General features: G+C 43.3%; 1 protein-coding gene across 3 annotated transcripts in view; it reads right to left on the reverse strand.

Moving 5' to 3' along the window:
* PLCE1 (phospholipase C epsilon 1) overlaps positions 1-21,021 on the reverse strand; it is a 320,103-nt gene that overhangs the window by 208,021 nt on the left and 91,061 nt on the right. The window contains exon 1 of one of the 3 annotated variants that reach the window (XM_059169410.1): positions 13,269-13,412. The exons of the other annotated variants lie outside the window; for them this stretch is intronic. The gene's annotated coding sequence lies outside the window, so the exon portion shown is untranslated. Of the gene's footprint in view, positions 1-13,268; positions 13,413-21,021 lie in introns of those variants that run through there. 3 annotated transcript variants of the gene reach the window in all.

The following is a 21,021-nucleotide window of genomic DNA, read 5'->3' on the forward strand; positions in this document are numbered from 1 at the left end:
ACTAGAAACCACAATTCATATTGTGTTTCATAAAAGAGAAGGAGGTAAACTTGGTGTGCAGCCTCATCTTTTCAACTCACTAGTTTTGAGACCCAAGCTTTTTGAGACTATTTCCTCACTGAAGGAAAAATGGGTAAAATGGTGATAGCAAAAATAATGCCCACTTGACAGGTTGTTGGGAGGGCTGGAAGTAATGGAGGTAATGGAGCCGCCCTAACATTTGGGACCTTCCAGATGCCTATTGTTGCCAGGAGAAGGTTGATGATGACTCTCCCTGGTTCTATAATATTGTAATGCTGCTGGAAAGAAAACTCATTTTCCTGTCCTTTCTCCGATTCCTTGTCAGAATCTGGCTTCTCAGCAGGCAGGGCAGACAGCTGCTCAGCTGCAGCCCCATGCACCCAGTTTCCTAGGGGATCTTGACCCAGTTTCCTAGGGGAGGTCCCCAGGGCAACTTCCAGTGTTGCCCCACACAGACATCACCTACTGCGCACACACACCACTACAAGTGACTGCCCCGCACTGCCTGCTAGCACTCACTCAGCTCTGCAGTGGCCTTCTGGCCTCCAGAGCTAGACCCCTCTGGTGCTTGAGCACAAAGCACGGAATGACAGCCTCCTTGTGGCCTTCAACTTCGACTGCACCTCCCTGCACCCAAACATAAACCAGCCCTCTTCCCCCCTGCAAAGCACAAGCATTTTGACACAAAGCTGGTGCCCCCACACACTGCACATCTGCACCAGCCCTGGGCTACCATGTTCACCGAGTCACTCATTCCACCCTAAGGAGGCCCTCAGTCACTCATTTTCAAATGCCCCTTTGCTTCTGAGGAGGGTTTTTCTTTTCTTCCCCTTTCTCCTGTGATTCCTCTCTTGTTTTTTAGTAACTCAAGCTCAGCACTGACTTGAATTGCCACAGAGTCTTTATCTACTCAATATCAAAGATGTCTCTCCTCAAATGTTTTTTTTGAATTCTTTCTCAATATCAGGTTCTGTTTCTGTTCCCATTTTGCAACCTAATAAGGACTGAAATCTGTTTTCAGTAGTTACTTGATTTTTTTTTTTCTCGGTTTTAAAAATAATTTCAGAGAGCCATGGAACTGAGGAACTCAAAGGAGCTCATCCAGTCCTTGCTTCATTCATGAAAAACTAACACCCCTGGGGGTGAGCTTTGTGGTGGTCACACTGCAGGAAGGCACTCAGGAGAAGGAAAGCAGACCATGCACACCTATTCCTTGCCTCTCAGCCATCATATGCCCTATTTCCTTGTTAAACCAGGTCCAGGCTCCACACAGCAGGGTTTCTGACAATGACCGCACTTCCTTCTGTGGGAGCTCTGCCATGGGGCCTGGTAGGTCTGCAGACGTAGCTCCCTCCAGGTGTCCCAAATCCATCGTGGACTCATTCCTCCTCTCTTATGTCCATGCTTTTGTCAATGCCATTTCCTCTTCCTGCTAACTCTGGCTAAGTCACATTCATTCTCTAGGTGCGTCCCCAGGAAGCCCCCCTGAGCCTCCAATTCCACAAAGGCAGGGAGCCCTCCCATGTTTCCCCCGCAGGGAACTGTATGCCCTCTCTCCAAGATGGGTTTTGCTCACCAGTCTTGCAACAGATGGTTAACCTGTTTGCACCCATCTTCCCTTAGAGGTCTGCCTGCAGCATGAAGGCAGAGAGGACACAGTTGACTCATAAAAAACAAAGTGTTAGTGACCTTTAAAACCTCTCCTATCTGCAGAGATTCCGGCGCTAAGCACTTGAAGAAAGGAAGAGTCCCAAGGGTAGTCAAAAGCCCACAGACAAATGATTTCATAATTTCAGACTGAGGGAGTTTCCTCTAAGTTTTCAAGAAACTGGGGATAGACTCTTACCCAAGCAAATAAAGGGGGCAGGGGTGGGGGAAGGGGAGCAGAGCAACGAACCAGGTCCAGACAGGCACACCCAATCCTTCCTCCTGATTCACAGCTTTCTCGTCCAGGGCCATGTATCTACAGAAAAGAATAAGCCTTTGAAAGCATCCTCCTGGTGCACCATCCTGGTGCTTTAGGAGTCTAGCCTGTGACCCACGGTGACCCAGAGTCCTGGCTGCCCTTCAAGGAGTGAGTGGGGGGAGGGAAAGGCTGGGCCACAGCAGAGGCAGGAAGGGGGAGATGGAGGCCAGAATGGAAAAACTCTGGGTCTTGACTTCTCTGGATTTTTTCCCCACATGATCTCATATGATCCTCCAAGCAACCCTAAGATGTGAGCCCTTTATGATCTCCATTTTACCTAGGAAGAAACAATGGATTGCGAAGTTCAGTGACTCACAGATCACAGACACTGGTTGGAAGTTTGCTGAGCCACACACAGAGCCCCAGGCTCCTAACCACTGCCTCTTTCTCTGATTTCCTACAGACCCTTCTGAAAGGGGCCAGGGATGTCTCTGTGTGCTTTTCCTGACCATTTAAACATGCACTTGCACTCATAAGACAGGAAGTTTAAGGCAGGTTTTAAAAACACTTTTCTATCAAGCCTCCCTCCTTGGCCTGCTCTTCCTTCCTGGAATGCACCTTTATCTCCTGTGATAGTCAAATACCTGCCAGGTCCTACCTGCCTGCTCCACTGCCAAAAGGACTTCCACCCAAATTAAAGCTCCCTTTCTCCGCACTTCAAATACTTTCACAAATGGCTCTGCACAATGTCATGTTCTACAGCACTAACAACTGGCATATAAATTTACTATTTTATAACAACCATGTAAACAAATACTTGGGAGCATTTGCTATCTGCTGAATATATTTTCTTGTTTGATTTTCATAATAGTTCCATAAAATGGATATAACATCTCCCCGCTCACAAACAAGGGTATGGAGTTTTGATAAACCTTGATGGGAAAAGTAATATATCCCAACAGTTTGTGTGAGCTCTGAATTCATCTGCCTGGGTTCAATCCCAGGTCATTAATGAGGTAAATGTGCACCTGACTACTCCTCTAAGCCTCAGTCTTGCCATCTCTAAAATGGATCACGGAGTGCTAGGGATAGGACTGGCACAGAGTGAAGTGGCCATACTTAATACCATTAGGAAGAAACAGAGCTTAGAGTCAGATTCTGATTATCTTACTGGAGGGCCTACGCTGCCTGCTTCTCATTTAAGCCTGAGTTTACTGTCCTTATTTGAAAAATAAGGAGTGAGGTTCAGAAAGGTGAAGTGACAGGTCTGCAATCTCGCAGCTGTTAAGTGTCAGGGCTGAGGTTGGAGCCAAGTGCAGCCTTTTTTGACTTCTCTACACTGTGCTGCCTTGTGTTAACCTGTTAGTTGTGTGTTATCTTCTTCCTTTCCACTGAGCGATGAGCTCCGTGGGGGCCATGCGAAGGCAATTCCCCTTTCTGTTTCCTAAATGGCCTGGCACAGCGTTACATATGCTGTGTTCTTGTTGCACCACTGGGAAAGCAACTATGGCTGCCCTTGCTCAGACTGGCCCCTAGTTTGCTCTTCAAATCAGAAGCAGCAGCAACCACAATGGTGGAGACTCCTGAGACAGAAGAACTACGAGAGAGAGAATTCCAAAGTCACCGAACAATCATACGCTCATTGCAATTATAAGAAGTAAATCTCAAAGGGGAGTTCAAAATGCTCTAAAAGAGACTGAATGTTCCATGGACAGTCGCCACAGCTTCTTCAACAAGTGAAGGGTGTCTAAAAGAAGAGGAATCTATCAGAGATTAAAAGACTCGAGAGACATATCACTCAAATGTAATATCTCTCATCTGATTCCTGATTCCAGAAATCAAATATTAAAAGCCCTTTTTCAGGGACACCTGGGTGGCTCAGTTAAGTGTGGTTAAATGTCTACCTTCAGCTCAGGTCATGATCCTAGGGACCCTGCTCAGTGGGGAGTCTGCTTCTCCCTCTGCCTGCTTCTCTCCCTGCTTGTGCTCTCTCCCTCTCTCTAACAAATAAATAAAATCTTTATTTAAAAAAGCCATTTTGGGGTGCCTGGGTGGCTCAGTGGTTTACAGCCTCTGCCTTCGGCCCACGTCATGATCTCGGGGTCCTGGGATCGAACCCCACATTGGGCTCTCTGCTCCGCAGGGAGCCTGCTTCCTCCTCTCTCTGCCTGCCTCTCTGCCTACTTGTGATCGCTGTCTGTCAAATAAATAAATAAAATCTTTAAAAAAAAAGCCATTTTGGGGACAATCAGGGAAATCTGAATATAGGCTCATTATTAAATTATAATTTGGAATTATTTATTTGTTTAGGTATGGATAATACAGCAGTTATGTTTCAAAAAAAGTCTTTATTTCTCAAAAATATATAATGAACTCTTTATGAATGAGATGATACAATTCAGGGGTCTATTTTAGATACTCCAGCAGGAGGGGTAGACATTCCTGAGAGGTGACTGGTGAAACACCACGGCAAATGTTGATAAATGGTGAACAAGGTGATGGGCCCCAGGGGATTCATTATACTATTCTCAGTATTTTTGTATTTGTTAAAAAAAAAAAACTCACACAATAAGGTTTTTTGTTTCTTTAAAAAAAGAATGAAAGGTGTGAGTCCTCCAAAATCTTCTGTTTTGTTCTGCAACTACTTTTCTTCTAAGAAAGCAGTTTCCTTGCTGTGAAAAGCTTCCCAAATGTGCTCATCCAAGTGAGGTTAAGCACCTGTTGTGAGGATCACTCACACGGACCATTCTGTCCCCCCTTCCCCATGAGCCCTCTCCTAACTGACCTTGGCACCTTCCACAAAGAGGCTCACTGTCTCCCCATCCCAACTCTACTATTTCTACTACCTCCTTCCTTCCACTATCTGGAAGAAACCTAGAAACCTCAGCATCACCTTTATCTCTTTCTTCCCCTTCATGCTCTGCCCTGGGCAGCCAGTGATACTGCATGTGAACTTGATTTAGCCACCATGTTTCTGATCTTCAGTTTCACTCTCTATCAAAGGTAATTGGTGGGATCCTGTCAGTTATGATCTTCTTGGGCTTTCTTTCATGGACGCTCTTGTGCCCTAGGCCAAACATGTTAGGTGACCTAAGTGTTCAGAGAGTTTCCTTTTCGTCATAAGTTCCAGCTATTTGCCTGACAGGGAAATTAGACTCTCTGATATGAAGTGCCTCTCTGGGACTTAGCTCCTGATGGAGTTTCTTTCATTCTTTTGTTCAATACACATGAGTTAAGTTCCTACTGTGCACCAATTCAATTTGTCCCTTCCAATGCTGACACTATACCTCTTAATGATTGTTAAATTATGCATCTTTTCAGCCTGCCTTATAACCATTGTTATCCCATACCCAGGGCAACCAGTGGAGACAACTAGGTAGAGTTTATGGTTGGCTCATCATTTCACAAATGAATCAGCTGGATAAGCAACACACTCAAGACCAAAAGAGAAGTGAAAGTCAGGGGTACTTAGAATCTAGGTCTCCCAAATCCTGGTCCAGGACTCTTGAGCATCATTCCATACTGTCCATGCAAGCAGCAGGACAGCTGCTAGGAGGGTGAAGAGAATTGAGGTCTGGCCTTACGAAGCCATCTCAGCAATATGTGAATGATCAATGAACTGATGGCCCAAATAAGGATGTATCTGGATCATGAGAAGTCCCCAAGAACAGCTGGAGATGACAAGTCCAGATCTGCTATGCAACCTGAGGAAACCCCCAACCAGCCTGTCTTTATGGCATGGGAGCTGGCCTCCAGCAAGGACCATAGGCCTAGGTGGTTCCTTCAGAATATGGAAGTTGAAGGCACACGGGATCAGAGTCTAGCAGGTGGGCTCAAATCCCACCTGCAACCCTTATTAGCTGTATGAAATCAGGCCTGCTGCTCAGAGTTCTATCTTTCCCAAATGTGTTCCCCCTTGTATATGTCCTGAGGTAGACCCAGCATGTGGCTTACAGCCCCTTTCCTGGCAGAAATAGAAATCAGCCTCTCTAGAAAAGAGTTGTTTAAACACGGGGGTGTCTTAAAGATGGTTAAAATATATTCTTTGTTAGCTCCTGAAACGCTGGGTAGTGTCAGTAACTGGTAGCAATTCCTGGGTTAGTCTTCTGAGAAAAGTTTTTTGCTAACAAGTTTTGAATCTTGCTCTAATTTCATTCAATTAACTAACTGACATTAGATTAGAAGACATTAGACATTAGAGCTGAGTTTTATGGAAAATTCACCAAGGGGACTAGATACCCATTTCCTCCCCTGTACTTCTGACCATGGGGCTAAACATTTCTAAACCCGTGTCATTTCTCCTCCAGTGGCAGGTGCTTGGGTGTAAGCACAGCACCCAAACTCATTAACCTGCTGGCAGATCCTGGGAGTAAGATGCTGCCTCTTGGGGATAAGGCTGTGCACCAGAAAGAGTGTCTCCCACCCATGAGTCACCACCCAGCTGGCTGGAGGCGTCCTCCCCTGTTTCCAGGCCTGGCTATTCCCTCAGCCGGGAGCACTGCCCTTCCTGATACTCCTGTGAACTTGCCCTTAAGGACACTCGCTCTGCAGGTCTCCTCTTTCCTAGGAGTTGCTCTAGGAACCTCCCCTCCCCACAAGGTCTGGGTTAAGATGACCTGCCAGGAGCGTCCATACTCAATTGCCTGTTCTTTCTCTATTCAGGCACTTCTCCTACCTTACTGCAACAATTAACTACGGGGGACAATTTGCTTCCAGGGGACATTTGGCATTATCTGGAGACATTTTTCGTTGTCACAATGGCATGTATGAGCAGGTACTGCTGGCACCTAGTGAGTGGAGGCCAGGGATGCCGCTAAACATCCTGTAATGCAAAGAAAACCTCCCCAAATGAAGAATGATCCAGCCCCAAATGCCACCAGTGCTGAAGTTGCCAAAGCCTGTCTCAGTGTAACTGTTTACTTGTTTATCTTTCTCACAGTGGCTGTCTCATTCATATCTGTATCCCAGTATGATGCCTGGCCCATTCCAGGTGCTCAGAAAAGACCCTCTAAATGGCCGAATGACCTTCACCCCAGCTCCCATCTCTTAGTTGCTTCTGTTTGCTTTGTTCCTGACCAACTCTCTGTACTGGCCTCTCCATGTCACTCAGCACAAATCCTCTTCTGACTCTGACCAGGCCCCCCATCCTACACTTGCTCTGTGAACTGCAGGCGAGGGGTAACAGAGAGCTAGGGCTGCCTGCAACAACTCAGAGAACAGGGTGTCTGCACTAGGACTCACGTCGGGCTAGACAAAGTGAAGGCCATGAGAAAGGGAAGACGGCCCAAGCCAGCTGGGAGCAGGGCCAGACCACCAGGCAAATGGGGCAGCTGGACTGTGCAGTTAGGAGCTCAAAAGCTGATTAGTTTTCAAATCCTCCACATGCCTTTTATGTAATTAATGGACATTGAGCGTCCGTTTCTGAGGCCGCGGGAATCTATTCCCTCTTTAACGAAGCAGCTCTGTATGCTAAATATTCTCTCAAAACACTGAGTCACTGCCCATTTCTTTCTCTGTGCTTTTGCTACTGAGTTCACATGAATAATTATAAGCTTATTTTACATAATCATAAGGGGCTGGGTAATTCTCAGCAATTTCAAGAATGGAATGTTCACAAAGACTTTCAAGACTGTGACACAACAGGGTCTGGCAAAATGCAAAATCACTGCTGCTTAAAAGATATTTTCTTATTTGGTTTATCATATTTCATGTTTTATATATATATTATAATTTAGGTTCAAATAATGTAGTGCAGAGGGATAGGACCAGGCAATTTTATGAGACAAAGAAGGTTAGGGGATTGCCGGATTTTGAAGCTAAATATTAGATGCTCTAACCAGCAGTCCCACAATTTCACCCTTGAATTCCTTCAGAACTCTTGGATGAATGCCAACCTGTCCCCGTGATTTATCCACATTCAATTTGCCAACTAGGTCTAGAACATTCTGTGCATTAGCTACTACTTGATCTAGTACCTCTGCTTCTAAAGATACTTTAAGAGTGATATTCATTTTGATATGTGTTTCTGAAAATTTCAGAGCCAATAATTTATTATGTCTGCTGGCTCCTTTTCATATATCAAAAGGAGTGTTCTGATCATCTACAAAGGTTCTACCAGGTCTTTGGCTGGTTGCTTCACTTCAATTACTTTAAAAGACCCTATGTCTGCTCCTTATAGGATGCTCCTTAAATGATGTGTGGATCCCTTCTGTTTCTGAAATTCTGGTTTCCTAGGTGGGTTCCCTGTTTTTGCAACTGAATTAACTTTCTTTCTTTTTCTTTCTTTTTTTTTTTTTTTTTTTGAACATATCTCTTTCTTATGAATGTGCCTTCGTCTCAAGCAATCCTTTTTTGGGCTGATTCTGTAAATCATGATTATTATCCCAACCTCCAGGGCCATGAGAATCAAATGAAGAAAGGCCATTGAGGGTCGTGCCCAATGCCTGGCACAAAGTAAGTGTTTAGCAAACATTTACTCTTACCATGTTGGCCAAAGAAGGAAAAGAGCTGATTCTTTTCAACCCCAGCCCCCAAAATGGTTTTTCAAATCTTGTCATACTTCGCGCTTTCTAAAACATGTTGGTAGTGTTTCTAAAAGTTAGCTGGCAAGATTCTTGAGGCTGATTGACTTTTTTTTCTTTCATAATTCCTATCTGTTACAATATACGTGCTTTTCTTCTTGTTATGTATACATTATCTTGATTTTCCATCTCTACACCAGACTGTTCAACTTAAACTTATTAGAGTTATTAAATTACAATGGTCACACACAGATACTCTCTGCACCTTCTATGGTGGTTCTCTTCCTTTTCTTCTGTAAAATCATTAGGGCAGGAAATGATCATTTGTCCTAATTCATCCCAGGGAGATATTTTGCCAATTTACAAATGAGTAAACACCCTCATTATTACTAATTGGCCTGATTTTTTAGCTCAGCCAGTCCTATTGCCGTTTCCAGCTCAATCTCATTATCCTTGTCAGGTGGCTTATAACCCCTTTCTACTGCCATATTTTCATGAACTGTTGGCTATTTCCACCCACTGGGCATTTCCTAATGCCATTTTTATGCTGAGGCTCCTTGGATTTCTCCACTACTCTGACAATCTGTTTCATGACTCTGGTTTCTTACCCTTCTCTTCCAGCTGTCTCACAAGAACCTTTGAATCCTAAGGAACACAGTAGTCCAGTATCTGCTCTCACTAGGACCTGCAAATCCTACCTGTTTCCACCTGTATTACGTATGATAGCCATCAACAGACTACAGACACACACACACACATATGACTATAGCTCAGCAATGACCACAAAAGGTTCTGATCTTCAGCTCTTTCTCAGCTTCCCAAATTAGCCTTCAGAACCCTCCTGTTCTTTGCTCTCAAGTCACGCTACTGGGACTAATGGAGAGAGGTGGGCACATTACCTCTTAGACATGCACGGGACAGTTTCCATCTTACTGATTTCCTTCCTCTGCTCTCTTCATTTTCACCAGATTGTCTTTACCCAACTCGTGCCAGTGTACAACTCCCTCTGCCAATTGTTGCAAAAAAGGAGTCACTGTTCTGGAATGCCCCAAGGCTTCTCCTTGTCCACACCTGCCTCAGCTTGCAGTCATTGCCACAGTTTTCTTCTCATGGTGCAATTTGTTGACCCCACTGGATTTCTCAGTTGGACTGACCCCAATGGAGAAATCACTTGACATTTAGAGCCTCTGACAAAACCCCGCAACACATACACGCATCTGCTTTTTCTCTGTATGTCTCCATGTTGCAGGTGAGAATGTTATTATTGGTATTAGATGTCTAAGCCATTTGAATCCAAATGGTTTCTTGTGGCAGAGCATGTCAGTGTGTGCAATGAGCATTAAATAAAACACTGTAGGTGTTTTCCCTTTTTGTTCTTCTTGCAGAAACAGCTCCTTTGGGAAGGGGCAGAAGTGGGTGCCAGAAACCAGTAATTCTATTTTATTATCCAACCCACATCACACTATCACTAGGGCACCACCATATACGGGGAAACTCTTGGAAAATGGTACAGGGATGAACAGTTGAGAGCTGCATCATGGGCCCCTAAAGAGCATATGCCTTGAAGGCAAGAACTATGTTTTAATTTCATGGGTGTCCCCTATCGTCCTAATGTGATTACCTGCCCTGAGTAATTGTTTAACTAAACAGAGCATGAACTGGAAGGGCTGCATCCACACAACCAGTCATTTACTAAGCACATGCATCATACATTATCGTTCCTCCTTTCTCTCCCTTCTTCATCTCTGTGCTGGGCTACTTGCCCCCTCTTTCCAAGAATCTCTACTACACCCGAAGCTTCATGGGCAGAGACCATGTCATCCCCCTCACTGCTATATCTCAGGACCTGGCACTGTGTGGCACATAAGGCCCCCACTAAACATATATGGAGTCAAAAAATAAATGAAAACAAACCTGTTTCCAACTTGGGCTCGTTTCATGGAAACCACTGCTTAGTACCAAAGTGTGACCTGTGTTCATTTGTGTCAAACACATTCACGTATGCCATTTGCCATGGGACAGAGGAGACATGGTGATGTTCACAGGGAAGCGGAGGTGAAAGTGGATGGAGGCAGGGTCATTTTCCCAGCACATGTGCATATTGTGTGTATACATATAATTATGCCGCATGTTCTCAAAATCATGGCCTAGAAAGAGATTTTTCATGGAGGTGGTGCCCATTTCAGTTGATGGTACCATTTCAGGTTGTAATCGAGATACAAATTTATAGGAGATCAACTATAAGACAATGTCCTTTACCCATTGTATGGGCATCACACACAATGCCTTCGACCTTCAACACCCCTCTTTCCACCCAAATTCTAATTATAGACATGTGATTTATTTTCCACCACGGTTTTCTCCCATGTGATTTATTTTCCACCACGGTTTTCAACAGCAGCCACTCTGAAAAGTGGAGGAGAGACAGTAGAAAACAGATGCAGAAAAAGGAGGCCTTCGCTATTAACTGTCACTGCTCGAAGTGTGGTCCCAGCAGGCTGTGTCAGCACCTGGGAACCTCGGCAAATGCAAATTCTGGGGCCTAATCGGAGTCTTCCAGAGTCAGAATCTTGGGGGCATGTGAGAGGGGTGGGCAGCAAGCTGTGTTTTCACCAACCCTGCAGGTGTTTGCCAAGGCACGGTAAAGCTTGAGAAGCTTGGGTCTAAAGAGCTATTTATTCCTTTTCAGAATTCTCTCAGGCATTACCTAGAGGGGAAACTGGGTGTCTGGAACCCATGGAGGAGGCTTTTCATTATTTATCTTTTTGTACTTAAAACATTTTTCTTAGCCACATGATTACCTTGCTATTCCAATGGAAATAAAAACAACAAAAAAGTAAATCACACCTCTATCAAGAGCACACTGAAAAGGAAAGGGTAACTCATGGCAACTACTCTAGGATGTTCCTGGTAATCATTCCTTAACTGTTTAGCTGAACAGTTTCCCTCCTCTCCTAAATGACAAGGAGGAAGACAGAATGAGGATAAGGTAATACATTGGCAAAGTTTTATTTTGTTAACAAAATATATTTTGTTTGATATTTCTAAAAATATTAGAGGACTAAGGATGTCCCTTAAGATGATATCAATGTGACAATGAGGAAAGCCAGGACAACATACCATTTCCACATTATACAGCATGTTTATTTGTTTGCTTTTTAGCTCAATTAGGGAAAGCATTTGTAGTGATGGTTTGCCTAGATTCTTCAATAATTGGAAGAGAATGTACAAAGCACAAATAAGAGTTTGCATTCATGTTTTAACCCTTGGCATGATTTTATTTTCCTAAAGATGATGGCTGCTCTCACACCTTCTCAAACTGCTTTAGGACTGCCTTGTTTTTACCTATCCCACTAAAAGAAAAAAAAAAAAAAACCACACAATCGCTAATATGCTAAGTTAAAGTAATATATAATACTAAGACTCTACTGCGAGTCTGTTTCCAAAGGAAAAACCAGAGGACTACGGGAACTAAAGGGCTCATCAAACACAAACAGTAAGAACAACTGGAGGCACAGACCCCTCTCACCCAAATAATGGTTTTTGGGTTAGAGTCCCCTATATTTAAGAAAAACATTTCACTTTCAATAAATAATAGGGATCACGGGTCCTTGCCTCTGTCAGCCACAATGGTCTGAGGCAGTCACTCATTGTGATGCGGGGTGCCAAATGCCCCCCTTCCTCACTTCGGCAACTCTACACTATGATGGACACTGGAAAACTGAACTTGTGTCAGGAAACTGACATGATTTTTCATGTTACTTTCTTAGTGTTGTTATCCATCTCCTAGGGCTATAGAAGAAATGAAGACTCACTGAAAAGTTTAATCCTAATAACTCACAAAACAGCATATGCTCTTGAAAAGGGTTATAGAAACTCACAGATAGAATTGTGCGAACCATTTCAAGAGTAGTCCTCATAGCTTGAATTCCTTAAACACAGTACTTTGCAATGAAGTTAGCCAAATACAGAGAAACAAAACAGTTTTCAAGTTTTATTCTGGGTTATTTTTAACTCCAGATTTTTTTTTTTTTTTTTTTAAGAAAAGGAACAGAATTTGGAATTAAGTTGGTGGTGAGCAGAAAACTACTCTTCCAATTATCTCTTCTTGAGCTAATCTTATCAAAGGTCTAACTTGCTTTTAATATTTGTAAATAAATAACCACACAGATAAACTGCATCACCTTTCCCACCAGCTAGGGACATTTACACTGAGAAAAAGAAAATTTTAATAAAGTCTATCTGAAACATCAAAAAACATGTAGCTCATTTCAAAGAGGGATCCTATCAAATATGATTGAAATGAACTCCTAAGTATATATCTTTTCCTCTTAAGAATTAGCTATACTTAAGGATATTCTTTACCAGTACCATATGCACAAAAGCCAAAAGATTAAAAAAGAGAAAAACAAATCAAATCTGCAAAAAGATCCACTTATTCAAAGAATAACGAATCATTCATTTTCATTAAACTAGAAGTTGATCTATAACACACCACAGGTCATTATAAAAGGAAGGAAAACAAACATCTAATAAACCATCAGGATTCTTTTTAAAATCCAGTAGATTAAAATGCAAAGAAGTAATCTTAAAGCTGTGATTTCAGAGAAAAAAATTTGCATCTCTCTAGTTAAGTATTTGCGGCTAAAACATTTTAGAAATTTTCTTAACTAGGAAAGAAACTTCCCTGATCTCTGCGAAATGTCTCACAGGAATTGTGTTCTGGCTAACACTGCACAGGGGTGTGAGTGAAGGAAAAGTCCCCAGGATCCCATGCATTAAAGACATCGGGGGATCTGTGGACAAGAGCCCTTACTTACCTGGTCTTCCTTAAGCCTCCAGCGTCCACAGCCATCCTTTAATAAGGTAAAGTGAGGTCCTGCAGAGAGCGGGAAGAGCCAACCAACCCTCAAGGCAGGCTGAGAGCGTGCAAAGCCCCAGCTGACAGCCTGCTTCCCTCTCCGCAGGCTCTCTGCCTAAGAGGCTGCACAGAGTCCAACTCGGTGCCAAATCTTAATCCTTTTGCAGGATCTCACATGGAGCCGCCTCACCTCTTCCATTCCTGCAAAGCCTCTTCCTGCTGCACTTCCTTCTGAAACCATTAGTCACTGCAAGAACCCAGACCCACCGAATGAAGCCCAATCTCAAACTGTACTGAAAAATCCTGCAATACACAGGGTGATGAGTGTTTACATTAGCTGAAATAAAATGATGTAATACCCAGAATCAGGGGAGGGCCCTGATCCAGGGTCAGGGCATTGTAAGAACTGCTGTGAAATACAACTTTTCTGGATGGAGAGAGGAAAAAAAAATACTCATCTTTGGGTTTTGTTAATCTAGAGTCTAAACGTAGAGTTATTTGGATTGTTCTGCTCTCGTCAAGATTAAGAGGTTTTCCAAAGAGAAATTCAGAACTTCTCAATTACCCACAGCTTTATTCAAGAGAATAAGAGGTAGCAAACAGAACCCAAAATGAATCTGCATGCAAAAAACTTAGTATTGAGGGGTTTATGGGAGAAGGCATCAATCCAAGGCTGTGAGCGCCTGCCATGCTGTGAGATAGGAGAGCCTCCTAAAGGTGCAGATGTCTTTAAAGTAAAGGCAACTCCCAGGAAAAACAGTATTGTTTTAAGCAAAAAGTCTGTTTCTCTTCCTGTAGCTTTTCATGAACAAGAAAGCCCAGGGGTTCCCAACACCATTCCCAATGGGCAACTGCTATTGATTCCTTCAGGACCCTACGGTCCCTGAGTCAGGCGGGAGGGAAAGAAGCGAGGGCCACACTGCTGCTGGATAAGAAGGGGATGAGGACAGGGGGCAGGGGAAAAGCGCCTGCTCGGGGGAGAGACCTGCTAGGGTTTCATGACTGTTCTTGACTGGCTGGCCTGAGACTGGTGGGGATGCCAGAGACAGACTATTTGTTTTTGGATGTGTTACTGACCACAATGTGAAACTTTACAAAGGATTTATCATGTGCTGGGCACTGTGCTAACGCTTTGCGGGCACACCTCCCAGAGCCCCCACAAGAGCTCTGCAAGGTAGATACTATCATTGTTCCTCTTCTGTATATGAAGAGAACCCCCAAAGCACAGAGGAGTGAGGTGGTGGTGAGCTGGTAAGCAGTGTACCAGAGTTGTCTGGTGGCTCCTTAACCACCAGTCTATTGCTCTTGCCAGCTTCCCTAACCATCACCACCACCACCACCACCACTGTAATAATCATAATAATAACAACACCATTCACATTTATTGGGTGTACTATGCAGTAGGTACCATGCTAAGGGCATTATATGAGTATTCTCATTTGCCCTATAAAAGCCCCTAAGAGGCAGTTTTATCATTCCCATTCCACAGATGCAGAAATGAAGGCTCAGAGGGAATGAGTGCCTTGTGGGGCCAGCCACACAGCTGGTTAAGGGGAAAAGCAGGGATTGGAGCCAGGCCTGGTGGATTCTAGAGTTCCATATATGACACTAACACTACCCATTCTTTTAGTGACACTCCTGTCACTCAGATCAATTCTGGAAAACCTCTTTGGAAACTTCCTTCAGAGCCTGTACATTCCATTTGAGTAAATACACATTTTTGAATATCAGTTCCATGTTGGGCACTGCAGAGGGTATAACTATATGGTCCTATTTTCCAGAGCCTTCCCACCTGGTAGGGAAAGTGGAGGCAGAAGGAGGTTATTGCACCATAAAAATAAGGGAGCCTGAGCTAAGTGTTCCTACAGAGCCACCAAGGGTGATGGGGGTTTGGGCAAGTGATAAATTATTTAAAAATTATCCAAATGACTACTAATATGCCCAGTGGTGATGATTAGCCATCCTTAGAGGGTGGATGTAATTTTGGCTTACAGGCCACTCAATCAGAGCCAAGTCTGGGGAATAATGTAGGTCATCAAGCAGGGCAATACCATTTTTGGTCACAATCTAGGTGTGGCTATAAAATAGTAAGATGGATTTTCCTGTGTGGCTCAGACTAGCTCTGAAGGCGATTCCTAAAGGGCAGTTCCAAAAATGTTTCGAGCAATGATACCATCTCCAGATTAAAGGCAGAGCCAACCAAAGAGATTTCAAAAGACAATGTTTCTCAAGCACAGCACTTGACCACACGCAGGCAATAGCCTGCAGAATCAGCGAGCTCCCTATCAGCAGCTCCAGATTAGCTTGCTTGCTGCTCTGCCCCTAGCACGTGGAATGATGCTCAGCACAGGGCAATGCTCAATCAATATTTGTTGACTGAATGCAAGACACTTTTGAATGTGAAATGTTAAAATTTGTCTTATTATTTGGTTACACTTAGACGTCTGCCTATGGAATACACCTTCCCAGCTGAGTCCAATGGCTAGAGTAAGGCTATACTTACCCAGTCTATCTATAAGGCCAGGCCCTGGGTAGTCAGCTGGCCATGACACCTTCCCACTCTGTCCATATTTGTGGCCAGTCTTGTATTCAGTGGGAGGAGGAGCGAGGACTGGTGCTAAAGATGCTACCATGCAGGACTGGCTTAGGGCTTGTGGCCAAGTGGGCTGACAGGTTCCTCCAGTGGTGCCAGCTCTGGAAGCCAGGCAACACTAGGAAATGCTTCCACAACCCTGTTAGGGCTGGGCAGGATTTGTGACCCACAGCCAAGCTGGACTCCAAGTAGATCCAAGTCTGGGGGAATGCAGGCTGTCTCAGGAACCATCCCCCAACCACAGCCTGACTCCATACACATTCCAAAAAAAAAAAAAAAAAAAATTGACATTTCAGACTCTATGGGGTTCCCCAAACAAACAGATTCAATGGGAGTTCAGAATAAATCTCAGGAGAGTCAGAACCCAGAAGTTTTTCCCATCTTCTGTGGTCACCAATTCTCTCCTTCTTGTCCTTATGTTAACTCCTTGTTTTTGTTTGCTTGTGCTTGGTTTAGTAACCATCCACATAAACAAGCCAATACCAGATGGGCTAAAGCCTCTCTGCCACTAGGAATCCCAGGGCTGAAGGAACTCTTTGGGTCTAATGGGATCCTCTTGGCTTGCCTATCCACCACCAGTGAGGGAAAGGGCTGGTCTCTCACTAACTTGAGGTCTTGAGCAGCTACTTAACCTTCGGGTGTCTCAATTTCCTCACCTTTAAGTAAAGAAAATAGTAATACCCTCAAACACAACGTTGCTGAATGAGAAAACACATAGAAAAGACTTGAGTGCCAGGTCAGAGTAGGTCCTTACTGAGTCCCAGGTGCTGCTGTTGTTTCACGCTCACTGGGTGTGGGGAAACAGAAGAGGGACAACAGAGCAGCACAACAGAAGCCACTGAGAGTGGGAAACAGCCTTCGTGTATGTCTGTATCTAGTCACTGTGTCATTCTGCATCAACGACCGATGCCCCGTGGAATGCCTCAGAGGGATTTGGTGTGGTTTCTATATTATAGTACATAAAGTCAAACGACAATAATATCCAGCTCTGAGAAGGATTTAGAGCCCCGGGTTGTCTGAGGGAAGCCACTATTGTTAACCACTATGTTTAGCTCTTGAGCTTCTTGGCAAAGGGATTCACAAGAGAAACACACTGAGGGGGGAGCATAGATGTCATCCAATCCAAAAACAAGTAAGGGTTCAAGCTGAGAAACAAACTTTTTCCTGGCTCCAAATTTCCAGAGGAATTTATAAGCTGGGATATAGGGTACCAGGTAATAGAAAGGACAATGCCTTCTCCGGTACTTATGCAAAAGATACAGAGACATCTTTGCAAGGGCCCAGACTAACACGGTCCCTCCATAAAAGCTGAGGGTCCACGTTAAACTGCAGCCCGACAGAGGCGTTTATGGTTTCACAGAATGTCAGCATCAGGAGGGCCCACTGTCCAGCCCCCTGGTTTTATGGAGGTGGAAAGACTGCCAGGAGCTCAAGGGCAGCTGGCCGAGCACCCGGGCACAGAGCTCTCAGTCCTATGCTTGTCTCCACCCTGTACTCCGCTCTATCCCTCCTTTCTTCCAACAAACAAAAGGAAGCTTCCCTTGGTCCCTTTCCCCAGGGGATACGGCAAAGCTGCAGCAGCGTCCTTCACACTGTGGGAATCCCTGTTCTTTAAGTTTGGTTAAAAATAATTTTGAAAATGTTTAAATTTTCAAAGTCCGGCCTGGCGAGTGTCCAAGCGGCCTTCGCAGTCTGCAGCACAAAGCTGCTGTAGGCTCTGAATGCTGGGCTGTATCTGCCTGTCGTCAAGACACATTCCCCACTCTGATGTCCAGTTTTAAAAGGTGGTGTGCTGTGTCTGTCTACACAAAACTTACCCAAACTCCCAGCACCACAACCACATGAGACTAAACTTATCCAGACTCCTAGCACCATAGCCCCATTAGATGAACTTTAGGAACTCATACAGAATTTCACCACACTGCATTACAGATATTTTTCCGATGCCTGGAATTCTCTTTTCTCTTTTCCCCATCAAGCAAACTCTCAAACATTCTTTATATATAAGCTGAATTTTTAAGGACGCTTCCTTGAGCTCCATGACAAAGTTGAATATCCCAACATTATAGTCCCTTCTCCAGCATTTAACACATTTTTGGTCTTGCGCATTCCAGTCTTTGAGTGAATATCTGAATACTGTTCTCCACCCTCACCTGACTGTAAATTATATAAGGTTTCAATTTCTGTTTTTGTGTTTCTAGTGCCGTTTAAAGTGGCTAACATACATAATAAATACTTGAAAGATTAAAAAAAAAAAAGGTGGTATGTTTTAGCTGCTACTGTTCTGAAAAGCTTTCTAAGTGCCCTTCTGGTGTGTGAAGTGCCCCGACAGGCCTAGTTATTCCTTCCAACACCACTATGAGGACGGTTCCATGATTAAACCGGGATTTGAACTGTATTAGTTGATTTCAGAGCCCAAGGTCTTCACTACACACTCTGCTCCTGTTACAGAATGAGAATCCTTGTGAGGCAGGAACTAAGCCTGGGAACCATGCTCGTGTCCAGGCCCCTGCTGTAGCAGTAACGTTTCTGAGTTCAACACTTGGCAAATGCCATATAAACTGTAGCTGCTTATCCTAAAATTCTAGGAGACACTCTGGACAGATGGTCTTAAGATTGGGGCAATTCTTTAACTGTGGTGTCCTGAAGCCAAAATCAAAACAAAAACCCCAGAGTACATCCAACATTAGCCATATCTAACAGGGAAAAGCACTTCTGGCCAATCACAGGAAACCAGTGTTTGCTCTCACCAGGCTAGAAACAAGTGGCAAGGTGGTTGGGTACACAGGTGGCGTGGTTCCCAGGCCAGGGTGTGGGTGTGGTTTTTGGCACTGTCACATCTCCTGTGCAACCCTGGGCAAGTGGCTTAACTTCTCTAGAACCCAGTTTCCTCTTCTGTAAAAGGAGAGAGCAATATCAGTGCCTCTTTAATGGAGCCAAGGGCATTACATGAGAAAACATCAGTGAAGTGGTTTGCAAGAGTGGGAGGCCCATATTGTGGGCTCAAGAAAAATCAGCTAATGACAGCAGACACATCTTTAAGGCAGGTGTCAGAATACAGATTAATGGTTGAACTTGGGAATTCATACAAGTGTCCTTAGTGTGAATTAGATGCTGCTAAACATTTGAGGCCAAATGTTACCCATTTCCCCCATACATCCTGATTTTGTTTTACCTAATATACTCTTTCCCAACTCTCAAAGCAATTGTGGTATATTATAGATTCATCTAAGTTTCTAGCAATACTGTTTATTGGCAACATGTAATATTTACCCTTCGGATTCTTGACCAAGAATGAAAACCCCACTTCTCTCCTGTTCCTTCTTACCAAGGGCTTGGATGCAAAAAGTAATGATCATACAGAATTGCCAGAAGTACGTTTGGCCTATCTATCTGTATTAAATTTTAAATTACAGTCTTTGATCAAATCAAATCATGGGAAAGCCATATTCCTAAAATATCAACATTTTTACTTCATGTAAAATTGGTTTTAATAAATTTGCTCCAATGTTTTGCCATTGACTTTTCAATGCTGTTCTGTAGTTTTCCATATACAAGTCTTGTACCTCTTCTGTTAGATTTACTTCTAAGTATTTTATTCTTTTGATGATATTGTAAATGGAATGTTTTCTTAATTTCACTTTGGAATTGTTCATTGCCAGTGTGAAGAAATATAATTGATTTCTGCACATTGATCTTGTATTCAGCCATTGGCTTTTATTGGTGGATGTTACAAATATTCATTCATTTAAAAAATATATCCTGAGCACCTACTAGGTGTTGGGCTCTGGTATATAATGAAGAATACAATAGATATGGTGCCTGCCCCCTCAAGAGCTTGGTATTGAGTAGGGGAACTGGGTACAGGTGAGATGTACCTCCTCATTACTGGGAAGATGCTGGTAAGCACTGCCCACATCACAGAGGGTCCCTGTACGAGGGCCATGGCAAAATTAGGAAATGCTATGTATCCCCTTAGCAACGATTCTATTTTGATCCCATGGTCACTATGAATTGTGTAGCTGGATAGATTTTCTTTGCTTCAGTTGCTAGGATGCTTAGGGCTATGTTGTGGCCAAACTCTCACAAATGACGCTAAGGCAAACATTAATTTTGCCATATTTATTTTTCCTTTTTTCCCTGTTTTTCTCATCTTATTATTTTATTTTTGTCTTGGGTAGATATGTGCAGCTGCCTCAAATCTTTTATGGATAGAGGCTGGGAGGGAGGGAAAGAAAGGAGCAAGGGAGGAAGAAAGGGAGAAAAAAAGGAAGGAATTCCAGTTACTTGTTAATATTCCTGAGAATGTTAACTTATTATGAAGATATACTCCTCCTTCCTGAAGGAGACTTCAGGATGTGACTTTTTTTTTTTTAACCTGGGTGAATGCTTATACCATCTGGAATAAGACCTGTTCCATACTTACAAGGTTCTTTAATCTGCTTTTGGCAGGTCTAAATTAAACAAAGTCTATTGGTTTTGTTCAGACACACTGGAAGTGCTTTTCTGGCATGACTTCAATAAAATCTCCTTTCTTCATTATACATAGAGAATCTAGGCAAGAGCAGGCAAGGTAGACAGAGTATCTTTTCCCAGAGTCATTTGTGATAAGAGACAGTATAAGCAGTTCAACTCTGTGGTCACTCAGAGTTCTATTTGAATACTGACTCTGTTATTACTTACTAGCTGTGTGATTCTGAGAATGTTAATTACCCTCTCCAAGTTTCAGTTACTTCATCTATAAAGTTGAGATAATACCTGCATTATTAGCTATTAGTGTAATCAAAATTAAATGATATTTAGCATCAGCCCAAGAACACATCAATTTAATACTGCAATGAAAGTACTAGGCAGTGCCTCTCTGCCTACTTGTGATCTCTCTCTGTCTATCAAATAAATAAATAAAAATCTTTAAAAAAAAAAGAAAGTACTAGGCAGTGCGATAAGACAAGAAAAGCAAACAAGTAGTATAAAGATGGCAACAGAAAAAATATACCCAACTGTATGTGGCAACTTGGTAAAAATCAATTAGACTTCTACCTAATAACAAAATAAATTCCAGATGAATGAAAATCCAGAACATGAAAATCAAAACATTTAAAACATTTTGAGAATCTCT

Source organism: Mustela lutreola, chromosome 4, assembly GCF_030435805.1.
Source record: "Mustela lutreola isolate mMusLut2 chromosome 4, mMusLut2.pri, whole genome shotgun sequence".
Lineage (NCBI taxonomy): Eukaryota > Metazoa > Chordata > Mammalia > Carnivora > Mustelidae > Mustela > Mustela lutreola.